At 28.7% G+C, this 19,533-nt stretch overlaps 1 protein-coding gene across 1 annotated transcript in view; it reads left to right on the forward strand.

Annotated features, from left to right (window-relative positions):
• LOC111640295 (multidrug resistance-associated protein 4-like) overlaps positions 1 to 19,533 on the forward strand; it is a 176,266-nt gene that overhangs the window by 62,254 nt on the left and 94,479 nt on the right. The gene's annotated exons all lie outside the window — the stretch shown is intronic.

The raw sequence follows: 19,533 nt of genomic DNA on the forward strand, positions 1-19,533 counted from the left end.
CAAGTTAATACAATCAACAAATTAGTTGATTGAATCAATCATCAATCAATTAAAAAAACTTTAATACAAAAATCAAACGGTTTAAAATATTACTACAATTAGGGAAATGAATTTGCAAAACATATGATAAAATTGTACTTACTTATTAGTGCAATCTAAAGATTGGTGACACTTTGAATTACGTAGCAATTGGTTTTTGCGACAAGCACGCCTATTTGTGGTACATTTAGATTTGCAGTCACATTTTCTGAAACCCTGCCCAGTACCAAGGGATTGTTTTATTGCTGTTTGACGTAAAGATATTTCTACAGCAGGGACATCCATCTTCTTTCGTTAAAAATCTCTCTTTGCAAACACTGAATTCAGATTTTGCATACAATTGTTTTAAAATACCTGTTTTAGTATCAAGTTTATAAAAGCCATCCTCTGTTTTACTAAGAACCACAGCTAAAATTGAACGTGCATCAGTTTTTGCTCTGTCTTCTTCGGGTACTTTAATTCTCACAGCGAAACCTTCATCGACGTTTGGGTGCTTTGCATTAGAAACTGCTAACATTTTCTTTGCTTGCTTTTCTAAACATTTCTTGGCTTCATCACGCTGTATTTTCTGATCCATATTCTTTTTACAGATGATGCACAATACATTCTTACCATACCCTTCCTCTTTAGGATCTACTTCACCACAAACTGCGTGAACAAACATATTACACGATTTACACTTGTGAGCACTTGATGCTGCTTTTGAGCAAACAATACAGACTATGTCTTGTATAGTGCTCTTTACAGGCTCCGTACGAAACTGTGATGGCGATTCTGCTGAAGTTGAGAGTAACTCAGTGATGACTTCTTCAACTTGCAGAGGCGATTCCTTGGAGGTGCAGGGTAACTGAATATTCTTCGTGACTGCATCATCAATCAACGGTATAGAAGGCAGTTTAAGATTACTATCGGTAAATTCTTGTATTTCTATAGGTGATTCTGTAGAAGCGGGGGATAACGGAATGTCCTCTTGAGTAAGATTTGACTGTGATCTCATAATCACAGTCTCTTGTGAATCTTCTAATTTTTCAAGGTCTTCTTCAGTTTTTATCGAATGTCAAACAATTCTCCGGCATGGACAAACTTTTTCAAACCTTTCTCGCGCATCTGACAACGGCTCAATGAGTTTTTCACAGCCTCGTACAGTCAACACATCACACCTTTGAATTATTTGATAATCTCGAGATGATTCTTTCTTCTTGGAAACTTTTATTTGCTTTACATCTTCAATTATGGAATCATACTTTGGTTTGTTATTAAAACACTACGTATTATATTTTAAATCTTCGCTAAAGAGGTTTGCGAAGAATCTTTTCTTGATTTTACTCACCAATTCGGTGCTTGCTTGCATTCTAGGATTTAAATTTATCTACGTTAAAAGAAGAAGTGGGGAAAGAAAGTGAAAGAAACAAACTTTTGAACTTTAACGATACGGAAGCCGTTAATGTGCAAATTACCTAGACACATTGCAAATTACTTAGGTAATTTGAGAAATTAAACAATTTTCGCAGCTTTAACGGATCACCCTAGTTAAGCTGCAGATTAGCTAGGTAATGTACACATTAACGGATTTCGAGCTTTAGCGGNCCATATTAATTCCCAGTTTAAATTGCTTGAAAATTCAAAAATGAACTCAGAAGTAAAGTCAGTTTTTTGTCTTATAACATCCCACTTAACGTAGTTTTTGATAAATAAAATACTATTTTCGTCTATCAGTAAACTTGATTTTTTTAAACAATTGATATTATCTGTTTGTATTCTGTAAGAAAAAAAGTTTACATTAAGATACAAGTTGTTTTATTTTTCATACGCATAAAATATAGCTCACATTTTAATAGACTTTACAACAGTTTTTTGCAAAATACGAGGTACAATAATGTTTATTAATTTTTTAGTACGATTTCTAAGAAAATAGTTATTTATTACAATTAATACAATTGCATTTTATAAGATTTAAAATACATTAAAATTGCAACAAAATAAAAGATACGAATGTATTTTTTTTATATAGTAAGTAATAAGTTAACAATTCTATTGTGCACTAAAAATTTGTGAAATTTCTACAGACAATTCGATTGGATGTTCACTTACGTTTATTTACTCTTCGAAAATTTTGCTGTTTTAAATCCTAAGATATGTTTAATTTTTTTCGGTTTTTTACTGGAAAATTATTAATTTTCTTTAAATTGTCCCAAAATTCGTGCTTCCGATAAAACCAACAGCAGGTAATGCAATTTCTCTATATCACATTAGATACGAAATTATGTCTACTATGTCACTTTCAAAAACATGTTTACCATTGATTGTTAATTTGTCTTCAGAATATTATCTGTAAAGACTTCAATCTATCATCAACAGTTTGCTTTTCAGGTTGAGATTTTGTTTTTTCAATTTTGTCAGATACAAAAGATACTCTAACAGGTTTTAGGAGAATGAATAGTGCTCTCATATCTTCAAATTAATAGACTCAATAACTTGGATTTACCATCATCGGATAAATTAATACTCTCGAATAATTCTTCTCTATTACAAATTCATATTTCTGGCTTTTAATTACTCACCAGTAATTCGGAAAGAAACTAAAGCCATCTGCTTCGCCATTATATTAATTTTCTTATTACCTTACCAATCAAACTACCAGACATAGGCGATTTCAGATTCAACAGAAAGGGTAAAAACACTATACTGGATCGATTTACCAAAATCCTCTGTTTAGTATTTAATTAAAGGAAAACTTTTCCCACTCAATTTCCTGATTACATTTTAAAATTTACTTAATTTACAAACGTTAGCCGATATGTTTCCGCTTAACAAATTATCACATACTGTATTTCACGTAAAACTTTGATTTGATTAGGAGGATATTCTTTCTGCTCTGCTCTGCTCTGTAACTGTGTACTCTTTCCCGAATTCCACCGCTTATGTATAACGGGCCAAAAGGTCACAACGTTGTCAGCCTGACGCGGCATCGCCAACGCAGTGCCAATCATTTGGTCACACAACTAATCATAGGAATACCTTTTATTTGAGTGTATCAACTAGTTTTATAACTAAAAAATTTATTTTTAATATCAGTTCTACTAATTCTGTTCTACTAATCAGTTCTACTAATTCAAACATTCTTTACTAATTCAAACATTCTTTAATGCAATAATTGTCATATCGGTATTTGTACTTCTAAAGAATATTGTAATGTTAGCGCAGTCAGCAAACACTATTTTTTCTATCTGATTGAAAAGAGATTGTTTAGCCGAAAGGCGTTTCGGTTGGGTTAATTAGAAACACTGGAATTATATATAATGAGCTTGTTCATTAGCCCTAAGAAACTATATAGGCCTATCTATAATTAATTAATACAGGCAAGGCGAATTTTTATATAGTACAGTACATATTGTTGTTATTAAGAATCAGAATACTTAAATGTACAATTAAACATTAATAATCAAACAACAATTATTTGAAGATGAGAAACAAATATTTGTTCTATACATTCTGCTTACATTTGTTCTTATTCTGTACTGTACAGTACATATGAATATATTAACATTATTAATATTTAGTTATAGTAAGTGATGACACAAAATCCAAAAAAAAACAAAAAAAAGCTGACGACTTATTTATTAAAATTTTAATTAAATGTGAAATATTTGGCAAGATGAAATAATATTTAATGGCATATCTTAATCTTATTATTAATTACTAGCAGACCCCACCACGCGTTGTTGTGGCTCAAAATGTATCTAGTATAAATGTATAATTACCCCCGTGGGGGGAAATTTTTTGAAAAATTTCTTCTTAGAATACATTCTGTTGATGTACCCTTTTAAAACGCAATCAAAAACGCAAAAAACCGCATCTAAAATAGTATAAATAAAAGCACAAGTCTTTACGGTATACCTTAATCATAACCATCTCCCTTCAGTGGGGGGAATTTCGACACGTATATTATATAAAAACACGTGCGTATTCGAATGCAGCATTGTGTCAAAATGACAAAGAAATCGGTAGTAACAAACGAACATTACATTTTTATTTATATAGATAGATAGAAGATGATCTGCTTTAGTTCATTTTTACAGAGAAGCGTAATGCCTCACAGGAAAGCAAACTTAGGGCGTCGTACTCGTAGCGCCATGTGTTGGACATAAAAGCTTTAATTTATATTATATCTTTTAATTTATATGAATGTTTACCGGAATAATATATAGCCTATGTCCACCCTGAAGTTACACTCTAAATATTGGTAAAGGAATTTTTGAAATCGGATGAGTAGTTTCGGAGATTACTCGCTACATCCAAACTTACTTACTTACAAACATTACCTCTTTATAATATTGGTATAGATATGTTTTTACATAATTAATTAATGAATTTAAAGTATAAGCTAAAAATGATATTATGAGGTAACTCTTGTATTGTAGTGTTTCATTGTCCTACATCCGATAAATATTTGAAACTCATCCTTGATGGCAAAGACGTGCTGTTTATACACAAAGCGTTTCATTGCCAAAAACTGAAAAGGTAGCTTCATTTAACCAGGGATAAACAAGTTTTAGAAACTAGATTATACGTGAAACAAATAGGAAAAAACTAGCAGACACGAAAAAAAATAAAAAATTACTGATAACAACGATGTCGCTCTATCTTATATGCATAAAGGGCTATTGCATGCGCCCCCACCAATAGGCGGACTTTAATTAATATTTCATAACACAATATTTTTTCCACAAATTTCTTTTTAAAAACTTCTGAAGTTAACCATAATACATTGGACCCCTAATTAAAATTTGCCACTGGATAGCAAGAGAAAACAAACTGTAAGAGGAAGATCCCGGCAAAGTTAAAGAAACGCTTAGAAAATTAAAAGTAATTGTGAAAATTTCACAAGGATTAATACTAGATCTTGCTTCCTTGCTATTCTCTTTACTTTAAGTATTTTCTTAGCATAATATTGCCATTGACAAAAAATCACACAGGAACACATTCAGTGGAAAAAGGTAGGTTTATTGGTAGGAACGGATATGCATTTCTGGCTAAACGCTCCTCTTCAGTCTTATTATAGCAGATTTATCAGTAAATTGATTACAGATTTAGATTTTTCAAATGCATTGAAATATTTAGGACACGCGTACAATGGTTTATACAATAAAACTTAATTATCTGAGATTATAGTGACAGTTAAAGCAACACGACTCATGAGAAAACATAGTTTTAAAAAAAGGAGGAAAATTTACCTAAATTTTTTTAGCTCCACCCTTATACACATTAGAACAGTATAACAACAGATGCTAGAATAAAAAGGAGGTAAACTTAAATGTAAAATTAAATACATAATTAAGTACATATTTTCTTACCCTTTTATCAACTATTTCTTTTCATGAGTTAAAATAGGACTGAAGAGATGCTTTAAGCCCGAAATGCATATTCGTTCCTACCAATAAACCAACCTTTTTCTAATGAAAGTGTTTTTATGTGATTTGTTCTCAATGGCAACATTATGCTAAGAAAATATATATAAGAAAGAGAACAGCAAGCAACCAATATTTTAGGATACTATGACCTGCTAAGATTTAGCAAACACTGAAAAGATGAAAGAAGAACTGAACAAATTACTAACAGATATCTGGTATTTAAACATTATTTTATTAGAGAAATTTAAACATCCAACTCTACCTTACTTATATCCATATCATCATCAATAGAGAACCATGACGTTAAAAAAGTAAATAAGCTAATTTTCAAATCGACAATTAATTTTAAAACATACAAATCTAAAATAAAAAAGTTAAAGGTAAACATACTCAGGAAGTCGACTTTGATAATACGTATGCTCGCAGAAAATATAATAAATTACCCAACTATAAACGAACGATAAAGCAGGGAACAAATCTTACTTGTAAACGAAAGTACGTGCATAATACCTAATTTTGTATAAAAAATTTTAATTAATCAAAGGTTTAAACTTTAATGGTCTAACAAAAATTAATTATAATGATTTCTTAGTAAATTTAGAAAGACATACTAACTGTAAGAAGCCAAGGGCATAGAGTTGGTTAATTCTAACCCCACGTCACTTACTTGGCATGAAATCATAAGATTTGCTTACTTTGTCCATAGATTTCTTCCTAAGAAGTTATAAATGAACAGGTGTTGAAGAGAAACCCTGGTTGTTGTTTTTCCTGACACCAGATAGTCTAGTTCGCGGACTATCACGCGATTGCGAAGAACTTCAAGGGGGAGGATCGCCAGCAAGTGGGGTGGATGAAGGCATGAATTTTAGTCATTAACCGCTTCATCTCCGATCAATTTTTGATATTAATGTAATTAAACATAAAAAGTACTTAAAACTGAAAAACACGAAAGAAGTGCGTTAATTTTGAAGAAAAAGCTTCAAATTTTATTTTCCATTGTCTTCCCTTTCTGTGAAATCTGACGCTAATGAGTAATTGTTTTTACAGCTGGATGACCTTGAGAACAGCTGGTTTTGGATTTTTTGGGGCATTCTCATAAAATTACCAGGAGGATAAGTGTTTAAAGTAAAGTGAATACTAGCTGGCCGTATATTTTTAAATATTTTTAAAAAATTACATTTTTGTTGCGATTTCGACCCCCCGACTTAATTAAACGTATATATAATAAAATATATTACAGAAGAGCGTCAATTATCCGAATCAATTGCGGACTGGGGTTGTTCAGATAACTGATATTTCGGATGACCGATTATGTACATAANTTTATAATCTTTTACTTTCTTTACATTTTAGTAACTAATTTTTTTTTTAATTTTAAAAACATAAGATGTATTTCAATTAAACTACAATATAAATTCAAAAAATAAATTTTCTACTGATTTCACATTAACAATTAGATAAAATGGATGAAATAATTGAATATAATCGTGTTATAATATCAAAAATTCAAAGACAAGACATTTGGTATATCAATGAACATTCTAATACAATTATTTAAATATCGAACTTCTTCGGTGTCAAAAATCAGAAAATATTTAAAAAATTGTTATTGCCACATTGGAAGCATTGTTCTCTTTGCGATATTTAATAAATAAGTAACAAATATAATTTAAATAATTATTATATTGAACTATTTTCCTATTTTACTTTGCCTTATTGTTATAATATTAAGTTTTCGTGTTTTAATTTATGTGAATATTAGAACAGACTGTATAAATTGTTATTGCAAATTAATTTAATAATTAAAAAATATATTAAACTTTGCCGTATTGTTACAAGATGTTTTATGAAAACTTAAAAAATTAATTGAATTAAAATGTTTTTAAATATGACAACTAAAGAAAAAAAAAACTCATTTGTAAAAAATTTTACTTATAATTTTATTCTATTTGTAAAAGTTTTGATCTGAAAATACTTTATAATCTGAAAAATTAATTTGAAAATTAAACACAGCAAATTATTTGTAAACTTAATTTAATTAACTTAAACTTTAATTGGAATAAAGTTGCTAAATTTCAAATTCTTGCAGATAATTTTATGAGTTAATACATACAAAAGTTTGATATAAAAGAAATTTTAAAATACCAACAACGATTAAAAACCGAGAAATCACCGAGAATATATTGTTGACAATAACTAAAATTTATTATTTTATTGATTGCAAAAATGTCATGTTTTACAAAAAGTGAACGAAAAAACAAATAAAATAAACTTATTTAATCACAATTGTCATGTTTTAATTTACTCGGATCTATAAAATAATTCAAGCAAAACCTGATTATAATCAAAACAAAAATTTGTTCATAAAGTGATTTTAAAAAATCTGACACCTACTCGCTTAGAAAAAATAATTAATAGTTAAAAACATTTGATAATTAATTTCATTAACATTTGTGATTACTATGGCCTAAGAAATTTTGTTTGGATGTGATATTATTTCAAATTGCGACGTTTCAATTTCCTTTATAAAGTTTTATTTTAAAAAACTATTATTAGAAATTAGTAGCAGTTAATTTCATAATAAATTTAATAATTAACCGGAATATACTAAATTATTGTTAAAATAAAATTAATTTAATTAAGGTTTGTGATCAGAGAATTAATTTAATTAAAATCTGTAATCAGTATGTCTCATATTTGTAATTAAGAATTAATTTTCTGATCAGTATGTGTCAAACTACTACTACTTGTATCAATATATGCTGACCACACTAATTTTTGCTCATACCACACAAATGTTACAAAGTAAAATTGCCATTCTGGAGAAATCTTAGTTTGACTATGGATGAACTATAAATGTTTCTAAAACAAAAGTAATGGTATTCAAGAAAGATTGCAAACGATTACCCAGAGAAAAANCCTAAGAAGTTATAAATGAACAGGTGTTGAAGAGAAACCCTGGTTGTTGTTTTTCCTGACACCAGATAGTCTAGTTCGCGGACTATCACGCGATTGCGAAGAACTTCAAGGGGGAGGATCGCCAGCAAGTGGGGTGGATGAAGGCATGAATTTTAGTCATTAACCGCTTCATCTCCGATCAATTTTTGATATTAATGTAATTAAACATAAAAAGTACTTAAAACTGAAAAACACGAAAGAAGTGCGTTAATTTTGAAGAAAAAGCTTCAAATTTTATTTTCCATTGTCTTCCCTTTCTGTGAAATCTGACGCTAATGAGTAATTGTTTTTACAGCTGGATGACCTTGAGAACAGCTGGTTTTGGATTTTTTGGGGCATTCTCATAAAATTACCAGGAGGATAAGTGTTTAAAGTAAAGTGAATACTAGCTGGCCGTATATTTTTAAATATTTTTAAAAAATTACATTTTTGTTGCGATTTCGACCCCCCGACTTAATTAAACGTATATATAATAAAATATATTACAGAAGAGCGTCAATTATCCGAATCAATTGCGGACTGGGGTTGTTCAGATAACTGATATTTCGGATGACCGATTATGTACGAAAAAATAGTTTAACGTATTTTATGTTGAAAGTTTTCTCCATTGCGTGTCGCTTCGCATTGAATTTTTGTCGATGTTAAGCCTAACGAATAATATTGTATCGTTAAAAATTATTTTATTATTTTGTACAAACAAAATAAATATATTGAAAAATGTAAAAACAATAAAAAATTATTTTTCAGAAGTTAATTTAGTATCAAAAAACGTAAAATATTTGAGTAGCTGAAGATATAGCCAAAGATTGCAGCGCCACAGCACTGGCAAAAATTTAAATTTTCCGACTGAAATTTTTTCGGATAATTGACGTTTCGGATGATTGACTTTCGGATAATCGACGCTATACTGTAATTTAAAATAATTTTAAAAAGTATCTAAGAAACAGTGGGTTATGTGTTCGTAACATAAAATAATTTCAAAGTATAATAGTTTTAATTTGAGTCAAGTACCTATAAATCCCTCATTACTGTACAAGTTTCGAAATACGAAACACTAAAAAAGTCTGCTGCTTCATTTCCCATTTGGAATAAGAAAAAAACAAAATATGAAAATTTACAAAATTCCTACATACATCTTTTATACTTTTATGGCAAAAATTAATGACATTAATAAAAATTATTAGGCATTCAAATACTTGCACTCTGAGCATAGAAGTGACTCAAAAATTATCAATTATTTATATTAAAACTTCATTTATTAATGATTAAATAATACTACATCGCAGAAAAGTACACAAGAAAAAATATTAAGTAAAACGAATGGGTTTTTCTGTTTTTTTTTTTTTTCTTTCATTTCTATTACTATATTAATAAGTCGCAGGAAGGATGCTCTATACCCAATACTACAGCATTACTTATTAAATATCACTATATATCAAATTTATCTTGAAGATTCAAGGTTTATTCTCTTATTTGCCTTTTGTAAAACCTTGAAGCTTTTGTAGTTATAAAAAGCACTTCATTGTGGTGTGAAGTAAGAGGGAATTGTCACTAACAGAAAAAGAAACTCAAATAATTTTTAATATACATATAATATTATACATGTATGCAAATGAATTTATTATATGGAGAATAGAAATATATTATAATTAATTATTTCCTATTGTAAAAATATGACAAGTAATTAGTTCGATTTAAACATAAATTTTTTTAAAACTTAATCGAAATTTCTTCGTTCTTTGCTGCAAATAAAACGCCTTTTACATTATTCTCAGTGAATTCCATAAATCTTTCTATACATTGGGTAGGAATACTCTCAACTTATAATTTATTTAGAGCGCATTTGTTATCATTAGCTATATGCAAGTGTTGAAAGTAACTTATTATATTTGTAACGATTGTTTAAATTAACAGAAAAAATGAGTTTTGTATTTTTTATATAAAATCGAACTTACATAAAGTAGTTGTAAAAATGTTGTTTATATAAAAATTATTCAATATTTTAAAATCAGATAAATGAGCGGTTTTTTGCGAAAAATCAATTCTATAAAATACATAATTTTAATTATTTTAAAAATTCTGTTTTGTCATTTCATCCATTCTTAATCTCACTTATTCGTTTCTTCAGTTGAACCTTACAATTAATTCTCTAAGAGAAGAATAACATTTGGTTTTTTGCCATGATAACCAGAATGATGTGTTACTTGATAATAGCGCAATAAATTTGCATAGAACAAAATTAACGCCTTCGAGCATGCAATGTTTTGTGTTCTATCTTTCTGTATTGATGCAATACAGAAAGATACAATCTACTCGTAAAAAATTGAATACTAATATAAAAGTTATTTATGGCATTATCTGTCTCAAATTTTTTCCTCTTAAAATGTATAGTTTATATATATAAAAAAAGCATAGTATAAAAAAGAGAGAATATCTAAATATGAAATTTATAAAGAGACAATTCGAACAATGAAAATAAATTATGAAATAAATGAATTTAGTTTGCATTCTTCAATATAACATAAAATTATTAGTGAAGAAAAATACATCAGATATCTAAGGTTTGTGAGAAATGTATATGTTTATATAAATAATATTTTCACAATAAATTACCTTTAAAAATACCATATTAACACGTGTGATTAACGATATTTAAATTTTTCAACGAGTACTTTCAACAAGTAATTTCTTTCAGAACAAATCAAACACGTACTGTACATTACAAGATTAACTTTAACGTATAATACGAATATTCTATTTTTTTCTCTTATCGTCTCGAAAAAATAAATCCTTTGAGCAAACTTATATGAACACAAGGTAATTAGTATCTTTTCTCAAGTATAAGAATTATGACGTAGAATTATATATTTACTTTATGAGATATGAAAGTATGTCATTTTTTAAGTGTTATTAAGTTTTAGGTTAAAATTTGTTTTTATATAACGTCAACTATACAATGTTAAATAAAGACCCGAATAAACTTGTTAATTACGTTTTGCATAATATAAATAAATGCAAATAAAACACACATCGAATACACAGTACACCGCGTGTTTGAGAAAAAATTACTTTTCGTAAATCTATTTTTATTTATCTTAAGATTTTACGGATAAACTGGCTACCAATATACACTGTAAATTTTAAAAAATTATTACACAAAAGTTATGCTATAATCAAAAAATTACAAAAAAATAATATAAAATCATTGAATATTCTCTATTGTAAAATCTAATGATGTTATTATAAAATGATAGTTTGCTTGCGAAGATATATCGTGAACTGAAAATTTGAATGGTTATTTATATAACAAAATGAGAGTTAGTAACATAAAGTAATAATACTTACTAGATAAATATAAGATAAACGGGATAACCCTCGAGCGTTATCGTCCCCTCTTTTTTTATACGAGTTATCTCCAGGGTTTTTCTCATTACTTCACTCGGAGTTTCGTATTGAGTCTCTAATCAACGAGTTTCACTCCTAACAAGGAACTAATACCGTGTAAAACAGTTTAATCGCCAATTAAATCAGTAATGTTTTTGAAAAATTTTCTGCATTTGAACAACAAAATTTTAAAATAATTTAAAATGATTTTTTCTAAAATACTTTTTCACTGATAATTTTTTTTTTAAATTTCGGCTCTAACAGTTGTGTTTAATTTCCTTTGAAATTAATTTTTCAGGCTATAAATTATTTACAAATAAAAATTTCATAGGTATATAAAAATTATAAATAATTTTATAATAATANAAATTGTTATTTAGACCCAGGGGCTATTCGGATCTAACCATATTTAGAAAACTTTTCAATTTAATTCATTTCTTTAGTTTTCATCAGGGCTGTGGAGTCGGAGTCGGTAGATTTTTACGCGACTCCACAGCCCTGGTTTTCATAAACATCTTGTAACAATAAGGGAAAGTTTAATAGGTGAAGGCGGGCAAGATGAGAACGTTAAGGTTTGAAAAGTCATAAGATGGTAACCGCTTTAATGAAAACAATAATTTTTTTTATTCTCAGCAACTACAACATTTGGTAATATACAATACAAAATTTAATTTTTTAAAACGTTTTTGAAAAAAAGAAAACGTAATATTTTAAAATTATATGTAAATGCACCAACTTGCCCAACCCACGGGGAAAGTTGGTGCATATTATTTTTATACACAAAAAGGACAAATTAAAATGGTTAACCTGTCCTTTTTTTCAATATTGAAACAAGAACAGTGTGCTCATTTATCACAACGGTACATTTAGCTCAACTTTGTAAATACAGAGTATAACCCTCCACAATAGAGGCATACTGTGTCATTTGTCTTCTGTTTCTTGTTAGGCCTACCCTTGCTGAAGGGGTCTGTTTGTCGTCTCTGCTGCAATAAAGTCTGCCTCCGAAAATATTTCTGGATTCATAGGCGATATTTATGGTCATCCTGAAGCTAGACGGCTACCCCATCTTGCCCCCAATGTACATTCTTCATACTGACACAAGTAAACTTCATTTCAAAACTAAACAATTACAGTCTTAAAGGTTACTTCGAATACCATAATATCTTCATCTAAAAGATAATGTGTAAGTTTACAATAATACTTTCTAGAAACTTTTTGTAGGCATAAAATTAGATGAAGTCTTGCTGAAATTTGAAAAACGTACATTACTTCCAAACAAAGAGAGCGATATGTAAGTTCTCTGGCTCCATGATCCCTTTCGAGGTAGATGTTTAGTTCACCAAATAACAGCAAGATAAAAGCGTATTTGGTACAGTACGATTAAAAACAATGACTTTACTCGTATTAAAAGATTATCTAAAGTGGAATTATGTTGCTCGTTACCAAATAATTGACCAGCAATTTATTGACGACTTCCAGAATGATCTTTCTTGCTGTTACATTTTAAAAGATCAGAAAATAGACCGAGAATATATTGTCAACAATGACCAAAATTTATTATTCCATTTAATGCAAATTGTTCTAGATCAGTCAAAAACACAGTGAAAAACGGAAAAATTCGCATTTATAATAGTACAATAAAAGCCAAGTTCTTCAGGATAAGACTTAATCCTTGCCCTCTTCCCCGTAGTTCGGGAATTTCGAGAAATTCCTTCTTAGTGTGTGTTCTCGTGACGTACCAGTACCTTAACTGCGTACCAAATTTCAACTATCAACTCCTAACCGTTTGGGCTCTGCGCTTATTATTATTATTATCAAAAAATCTCAATTATGTTTTTCATTACTCTCAGAAATTAAATTCATTTTTATAATTAACACAACTTTCCATTTTCGAAACAATATTTTTGTTTAATTGAAAATTTTTAATGTTAATTTTGTACTTCTAGTTTTAAAGTTTTTCTTGCATATTTAGGTTGCGTTAGGTCAATAATTGTCTTCTCTGTTATATCCAACATCTACGGACAGCCACGGTACACGCCGGAACTAAAAAGCTTCCATATTCCGAACGATGCTTCTGTCGTAGTTTCTACCAAAATTTTCATACATAGAAGGAATAAATACATGGATCCTAAGTGAGATAATCTTCTATAACTTTTGTTTGCATGGTCGCTGGCATATCTTTTGCATAAGTATAATTCTAATTATGTATTTTATCCAGACTTCTCGCCATGCCGGTGACCTGCTTATATAATTATTGCTACTTGGAGAAGTTAGAAGTTTAACGTAAAATAGACAAAACGCTGGGGCTGGAGTTGTATCTTATAACAGAAAGTAAAATTTAATAATTTAATTCTAGCGAAATAATATAATTCAGAAAATACTTAAATACATAAAACTAAAATTAAAATAACAAATTAGAAAGAAAAATAGATTGTTGGAAAGCAGTTTCTAACGCTAATAATAATAAATAGAGAGAGAAACGTATATATGGATCCATCCGAAAAATCTTTTTCTGACTATGTTACAGGATTATTGTATTTTATAACGAAGAAATATAAATGAATAGTTTATGATAAACATACATAATTATTATTATTCTGTTATTAATTATAATAATTTTAATTGCAAGTTGCAAACATGAACTAAAGTAATACATCCTAAAGGTAGCAATTAGCGATACAAAAGTAACAGGTCTTATATAACTATTTTACATCTACACTTCGACCGGTTTATACAACTCATACATTATAAATATATTTTTAATAACTGAATTTTTTGTATCAGTTATTATTTATTATTTATTTGGTACAACGTACAAATACGTTGTGTACGGTGAACAGAATAAAAACGAAAACACCGAACAAAGTTTGTGCATGACAAAACATAAATCTAATATTAAATGCAAACCGATCTCGGATGTAAAAAAATGATATCACAGATTCTTTTTATATAAACAAGACTCTTACAACTACACTTCGACCTGTTTATACAACTCAGATAATATAAATATATCGTTAATAAGTGCATTTTTTGTATCAGTTATTGAAATAATCTTTAAACTATAACAATAGTTTAAAACGTAAAAAGTTTTTTTTTTTTACATTTGATGCGTATCATGTACATTATTCATGAATATGCATAATGCATAATAGTTGTATTATGAATAATGCATAACGTAAATATATAATATTTATAATATGCATTTCATAATATGCACAACACATTTATGCAGAAAAAGAAAGTTTTTGAAGGCTTCGAATCGACCAGTGAAAGGTCGATTCTTGAAAGACGAATTTTAGAATAAAAATTTCTTAAATATTCGATTTTCCGAACTTTTAACAATTGTTATAAATAGACGCGCGGAAGATCCTATTATGCAAAGTCATTCTCGTTACGGTCGATTGTATCGGAAATTGAGAAAGAGTGTTTAAAAATTTTCTAACGTTTTCTTTTGTATATTTTTACGTTATTCAAAATTTATATTTCTTATTGGATTTTTTTAATTATAAGAAACGGCTTTGAATATTTGGTAATAGTTAATAATGAATTCGTTTCAAATTATTCATTGCTGATATCTGAACGCAATGTGCATAACATTTACAAAATTTACTCGAATAATGTGAACGGTACTTGAGTTGCATGGAAAGACGAATAACTGTTGAATAATTCTATAAAATGTCATTTCACGTGTAAATGATTAATTGCTATTTTTTAAATTCTGCGTTGTTATTCCTATAATAAGGGAAATCGTGTTAAATTTCATCTTGGTTGCTTTTTTGAAAAGTAAATTAAACGAAAAAGTTCCGTTTGTGCGTGTGTGCGTAAGCGCGTTTTGGTTTCTGTTTCGTTTAATATTTTAAAATAAGGTAACGATTAAAAAACAAAATTTGTGAAATTATCTTTTATAATGACATGAATGATGATAAAATTTGGTAGTTAAAAGCAGCGGCAAATCTCAATTTTTGTTAGATTAAAAATCTTTACATTGATTGAGATAAAACAAACAATACGATAAGTTTCTGCCATTTTATAATAAATAATAACGTAACTGTTATTTCTTTATATCTTATATTAAACGGTGCTGCAGATAATTTTAAGTTTATCTTAATATATCTTAGCACTATCCGCGAAAAAAGTTGAAGAATTATTTGCTGTTTTTTTTTATTATAAAAATATATTTTTATATATTTATTAATCTTCATATAATTTTTTTTCTTTCTATATATTTGTAGCATTTTAAGTTTAAATTATATAAGTGACAAATCTCTAAGTAGCTGAATAATAACTAAACTGCTAATTATATCCTGATGAAACATCAAGGTTTTCAGAAGAAAAATAGCACGCTAATCCTTTAAATATTAAACTAAATACTGTATTATATATCATCTGATAGATGTATAAACTTGATGAGTAAGACTACGTATGCATCGTACAGATAATTGTAGACTTGAGAAATCATTTGAGAATGGAGAGGAAAGAGACAAGTAACCCATTCGATACAGCTGGTGTTTTCTCACGAATATTTTTCTGGTATGTATTATTATTTTATTTGATTAATAATTAAAATTTTATTATATAAATAACTACTGAACTTTTAAACTTTAATCGAACAATTTTTTTATATAAACAAGGCTTTTACAACTACATTTCGACCGGTTTTTAAAGCTCAGACATTATAAATATATTTTTAATAAGTGAATTTTTTGTAGGAGTTATTATTTATTATTATGTTTTGGTACAGTAAATGTAACACACTAAATAATTATCTTTTTACAAAGTCCGTAGATACGAAATATACGCAATATTCTGTGCATTATACAACTTTAGTACATAAATAAAATATCGAGTAAAATAAAAATATAATTACAAATACAATACGCGTATTCACATATATGAAAATTATTATTCTAAAACATAAACAACTAGTAAGCTAACTGTGACAAACTGTGACGACTCGATGCCATTAAATAAGAAATAAATAGAATTTCAAATAATAAAATAAAACTAACAAATAAAAATTAATGGAATAAATTAATTACATTTATTTACCTGGAAAAATACGAAAATTAGATATATGCAAAATAGATCAGCAAGAGGTTTTCACAGCCAATCGAACCAAAATTAACCCCCATGAGAGCTTAATCCAACGCTTTTTTAATACTCTATCAGTCATTGAAATAATCTTTAGACCAAAGTTTAAAATGTAAAAATATACAACAGAAAAGATTTATGCAAAAAAGTTTTTCAAGTATTCGAATTGCACTTTCACAGTTAGTGAAAGAAAATTTTTTACAATAAAAATTTCCAAGTCAGTCTACGTGGCGGTACTTTTACACAATTGACATAAATACGTGCGCGGAAGCATGGGTGTCGGTTCCTTAAAAGTTGAAATATACAATTTTTTGAAAGCAGAACCCTCCTTTACATAGTAAATAAAATATTCTAAGTATATATATTCGTGATTTTTATACATTTAATGAATAATCACACAAAAAAGTTCACAGAAAAATCTACGTAAAATAGCAGTTTTTTTTTCAATTAACGGTAAGAAAATGTTTTTAATTTATCAACAAAAATAAACGTTTTTGAATTACTCTAGTTGCCTATAAGATGCCTCTTTAAAATATGCAAATTCAAGGTTGGCACCAACTACCTCAATAGATAATTGATATCTGAAGTAAAGAAATAATTTATTTAAATTGAATATTTAAAAAAAATCGCATCTAGAGCTACCTACTGAGTTATGCTTAAAGTTAGAAAAATTTTGACACTTTGGATTATGTAAGAGTTCGATTGGTCAACATCCAAAGAAAAAATTTATTTTCATACAGAGAGCAAGTGCCTTGGCTTGCCTTGCATTAAATTATATTTTTTTAAATATAACCTGAGGTATGGAATTCCATATTTGCAAAAAATGAGGTATGGAGTCTTCCATACCTTCCATAGTGGAAACGACACCCCTGTACGAAAGAACCTATAAAACAAAATCATTTACTTTATTGTTGAAGGTAACGGTATTGTGAAAAAACGTTTATGACAAATTATAAATAATATAACGGTTATTTCTTTAATAATATCTGTTATTGGACGATGCTACAAATAATTTAAACTTTATCTCTATATACCTTAATACGTTTTTCCGGGAAATTTAAGCAATTCCTTCTGAAATTTTTTTACCGTAGTAAAATATTAGTTTTTATATATTTGTCAATTCGCAAGTAATTCTTCCTTTGCATATATTTGTAGAATTTTAAGTACATGGAAAAGCATTTTAAGTTAGAATTTTATTAGTGACGGAACTTTACGTTAGTTTTATAATGACTGTGTTTTGCATTTTGACGAAATTTTATGGTTTTCGAAGAAAGATGACACGCTAAACCTTTTTATCTTGAAGTATATATTATGTAATATCTGATTGATGTATAGATGTGATGAGTAATACTACAAACTCAGTGTACGTAACTGTAGATGAGATAAATTAATATCAAATGGAAAGGCAAGTGAAAAGTAAACGTATCACCTAAGCATACATTTACATTTCACTATACTTGTACTTGAAAAAAATACTTTCAAACTTGTGTTTGTGCATAATTGACCGAAAGACTTATTAAATATACAAATAATCACTAAATAGATGCGGGAAAAGTACTCATTATATCTAACGCAAGAATAAAGTCTTTCTGTATTATATTAAAGTTTATCTAATAGGAAATTAGTTGTTGAAACTATACAACGACAGTGTTTATAAAATGTTTTTTTTTTTTTCAGTTAATTAAATTATTTGAAGACCTATTTGAAAAATCAGATGATCTTACTTTACAGTAGTGACTTTCAAGTAAATGAAATTATTGAAAAGTGAATTAAGAATCGTTTGTATTGGAAACAACTGAGCAAATCCTTAGTATTAATGCCATGTATTTTAAGGCTTTCCACAAAGTTCAATCAATATCGATACTGATATCGGTATTGGTTGCCTTCTGAAAGTACTTACACCTGCCAATAGCAGCTTCAGGTTCCGAAACTTGAAATCTTGTTAGCTGTCGCTGTACAGACTGTCCATTTGTTTTTACTATTGTTACAATACTTTTTATAGGTGAAGAGGTGAGAAGGTATTGTATTCTTTCTAGGAATGTAACATTTTCAATGAATGCTGAGTATGTCCCAGAGCAGCAATCAATATACTGTAAGGTCTCGTTTTATGCGGTGGATACGTTCTACAGAAAAGCGCATATAAAAAATTCGCATAAAAAAAGACTACTTGCATTGAAAAAGTAGCGATACGTTCCGTAATTTTCTAAAATCGCATACCGTGTTTCCCCGAAAATAAGACAGTGTCTTATATTAATTTTTGCTCTGAAAAACGCACTAGGTCTTATTTTCAGGGAATGTCTTATTTTTTCCAGGAAAAAGAATTCACATTTATTATTGAACAAAAAAATTTCCAAGTCGGACATAGACAAGAGTGACGTATATCCGGTGTGTCGAACTGTCACCTTTTTATAGCGTCAACATCGGACTCGATGACCAATTAGTGCTTACTGAACCGTAGCATTATGCAAATGTCATGTGGCGTAATTCCCGGCCGACCAATTAGCCGTAACGTTATGCAAATCTGTGATTTCCAAGCCACAGTCTTATGCAAATCATGCCGTGTGGCGTAATTGTCTGCTGACCAATCAGTGGCTGTACTTTCAAAAAGCCAACGGCCACTTTCAACCATCTGTCGATGACCGTTACGACT

The sequence above is a fragment of the Centruroides sculpturatus genome, unplaced genomic scaffold, assembly GCF_000671375.1.
Source record: "Centruroides sculpturatus isolate CEXI.00-Female unplaced genomic scaffold, Cexi_2.0 scaffold1315, whole genome shotgun sequence".
Taxonomy (NCBI): domain Eukaryota; kingdom Metazoa; phylum Arthropoda; class Arachnida; order Scorpiones; family Buthidae; genus Centruroides; species Centruroides sculpturatus.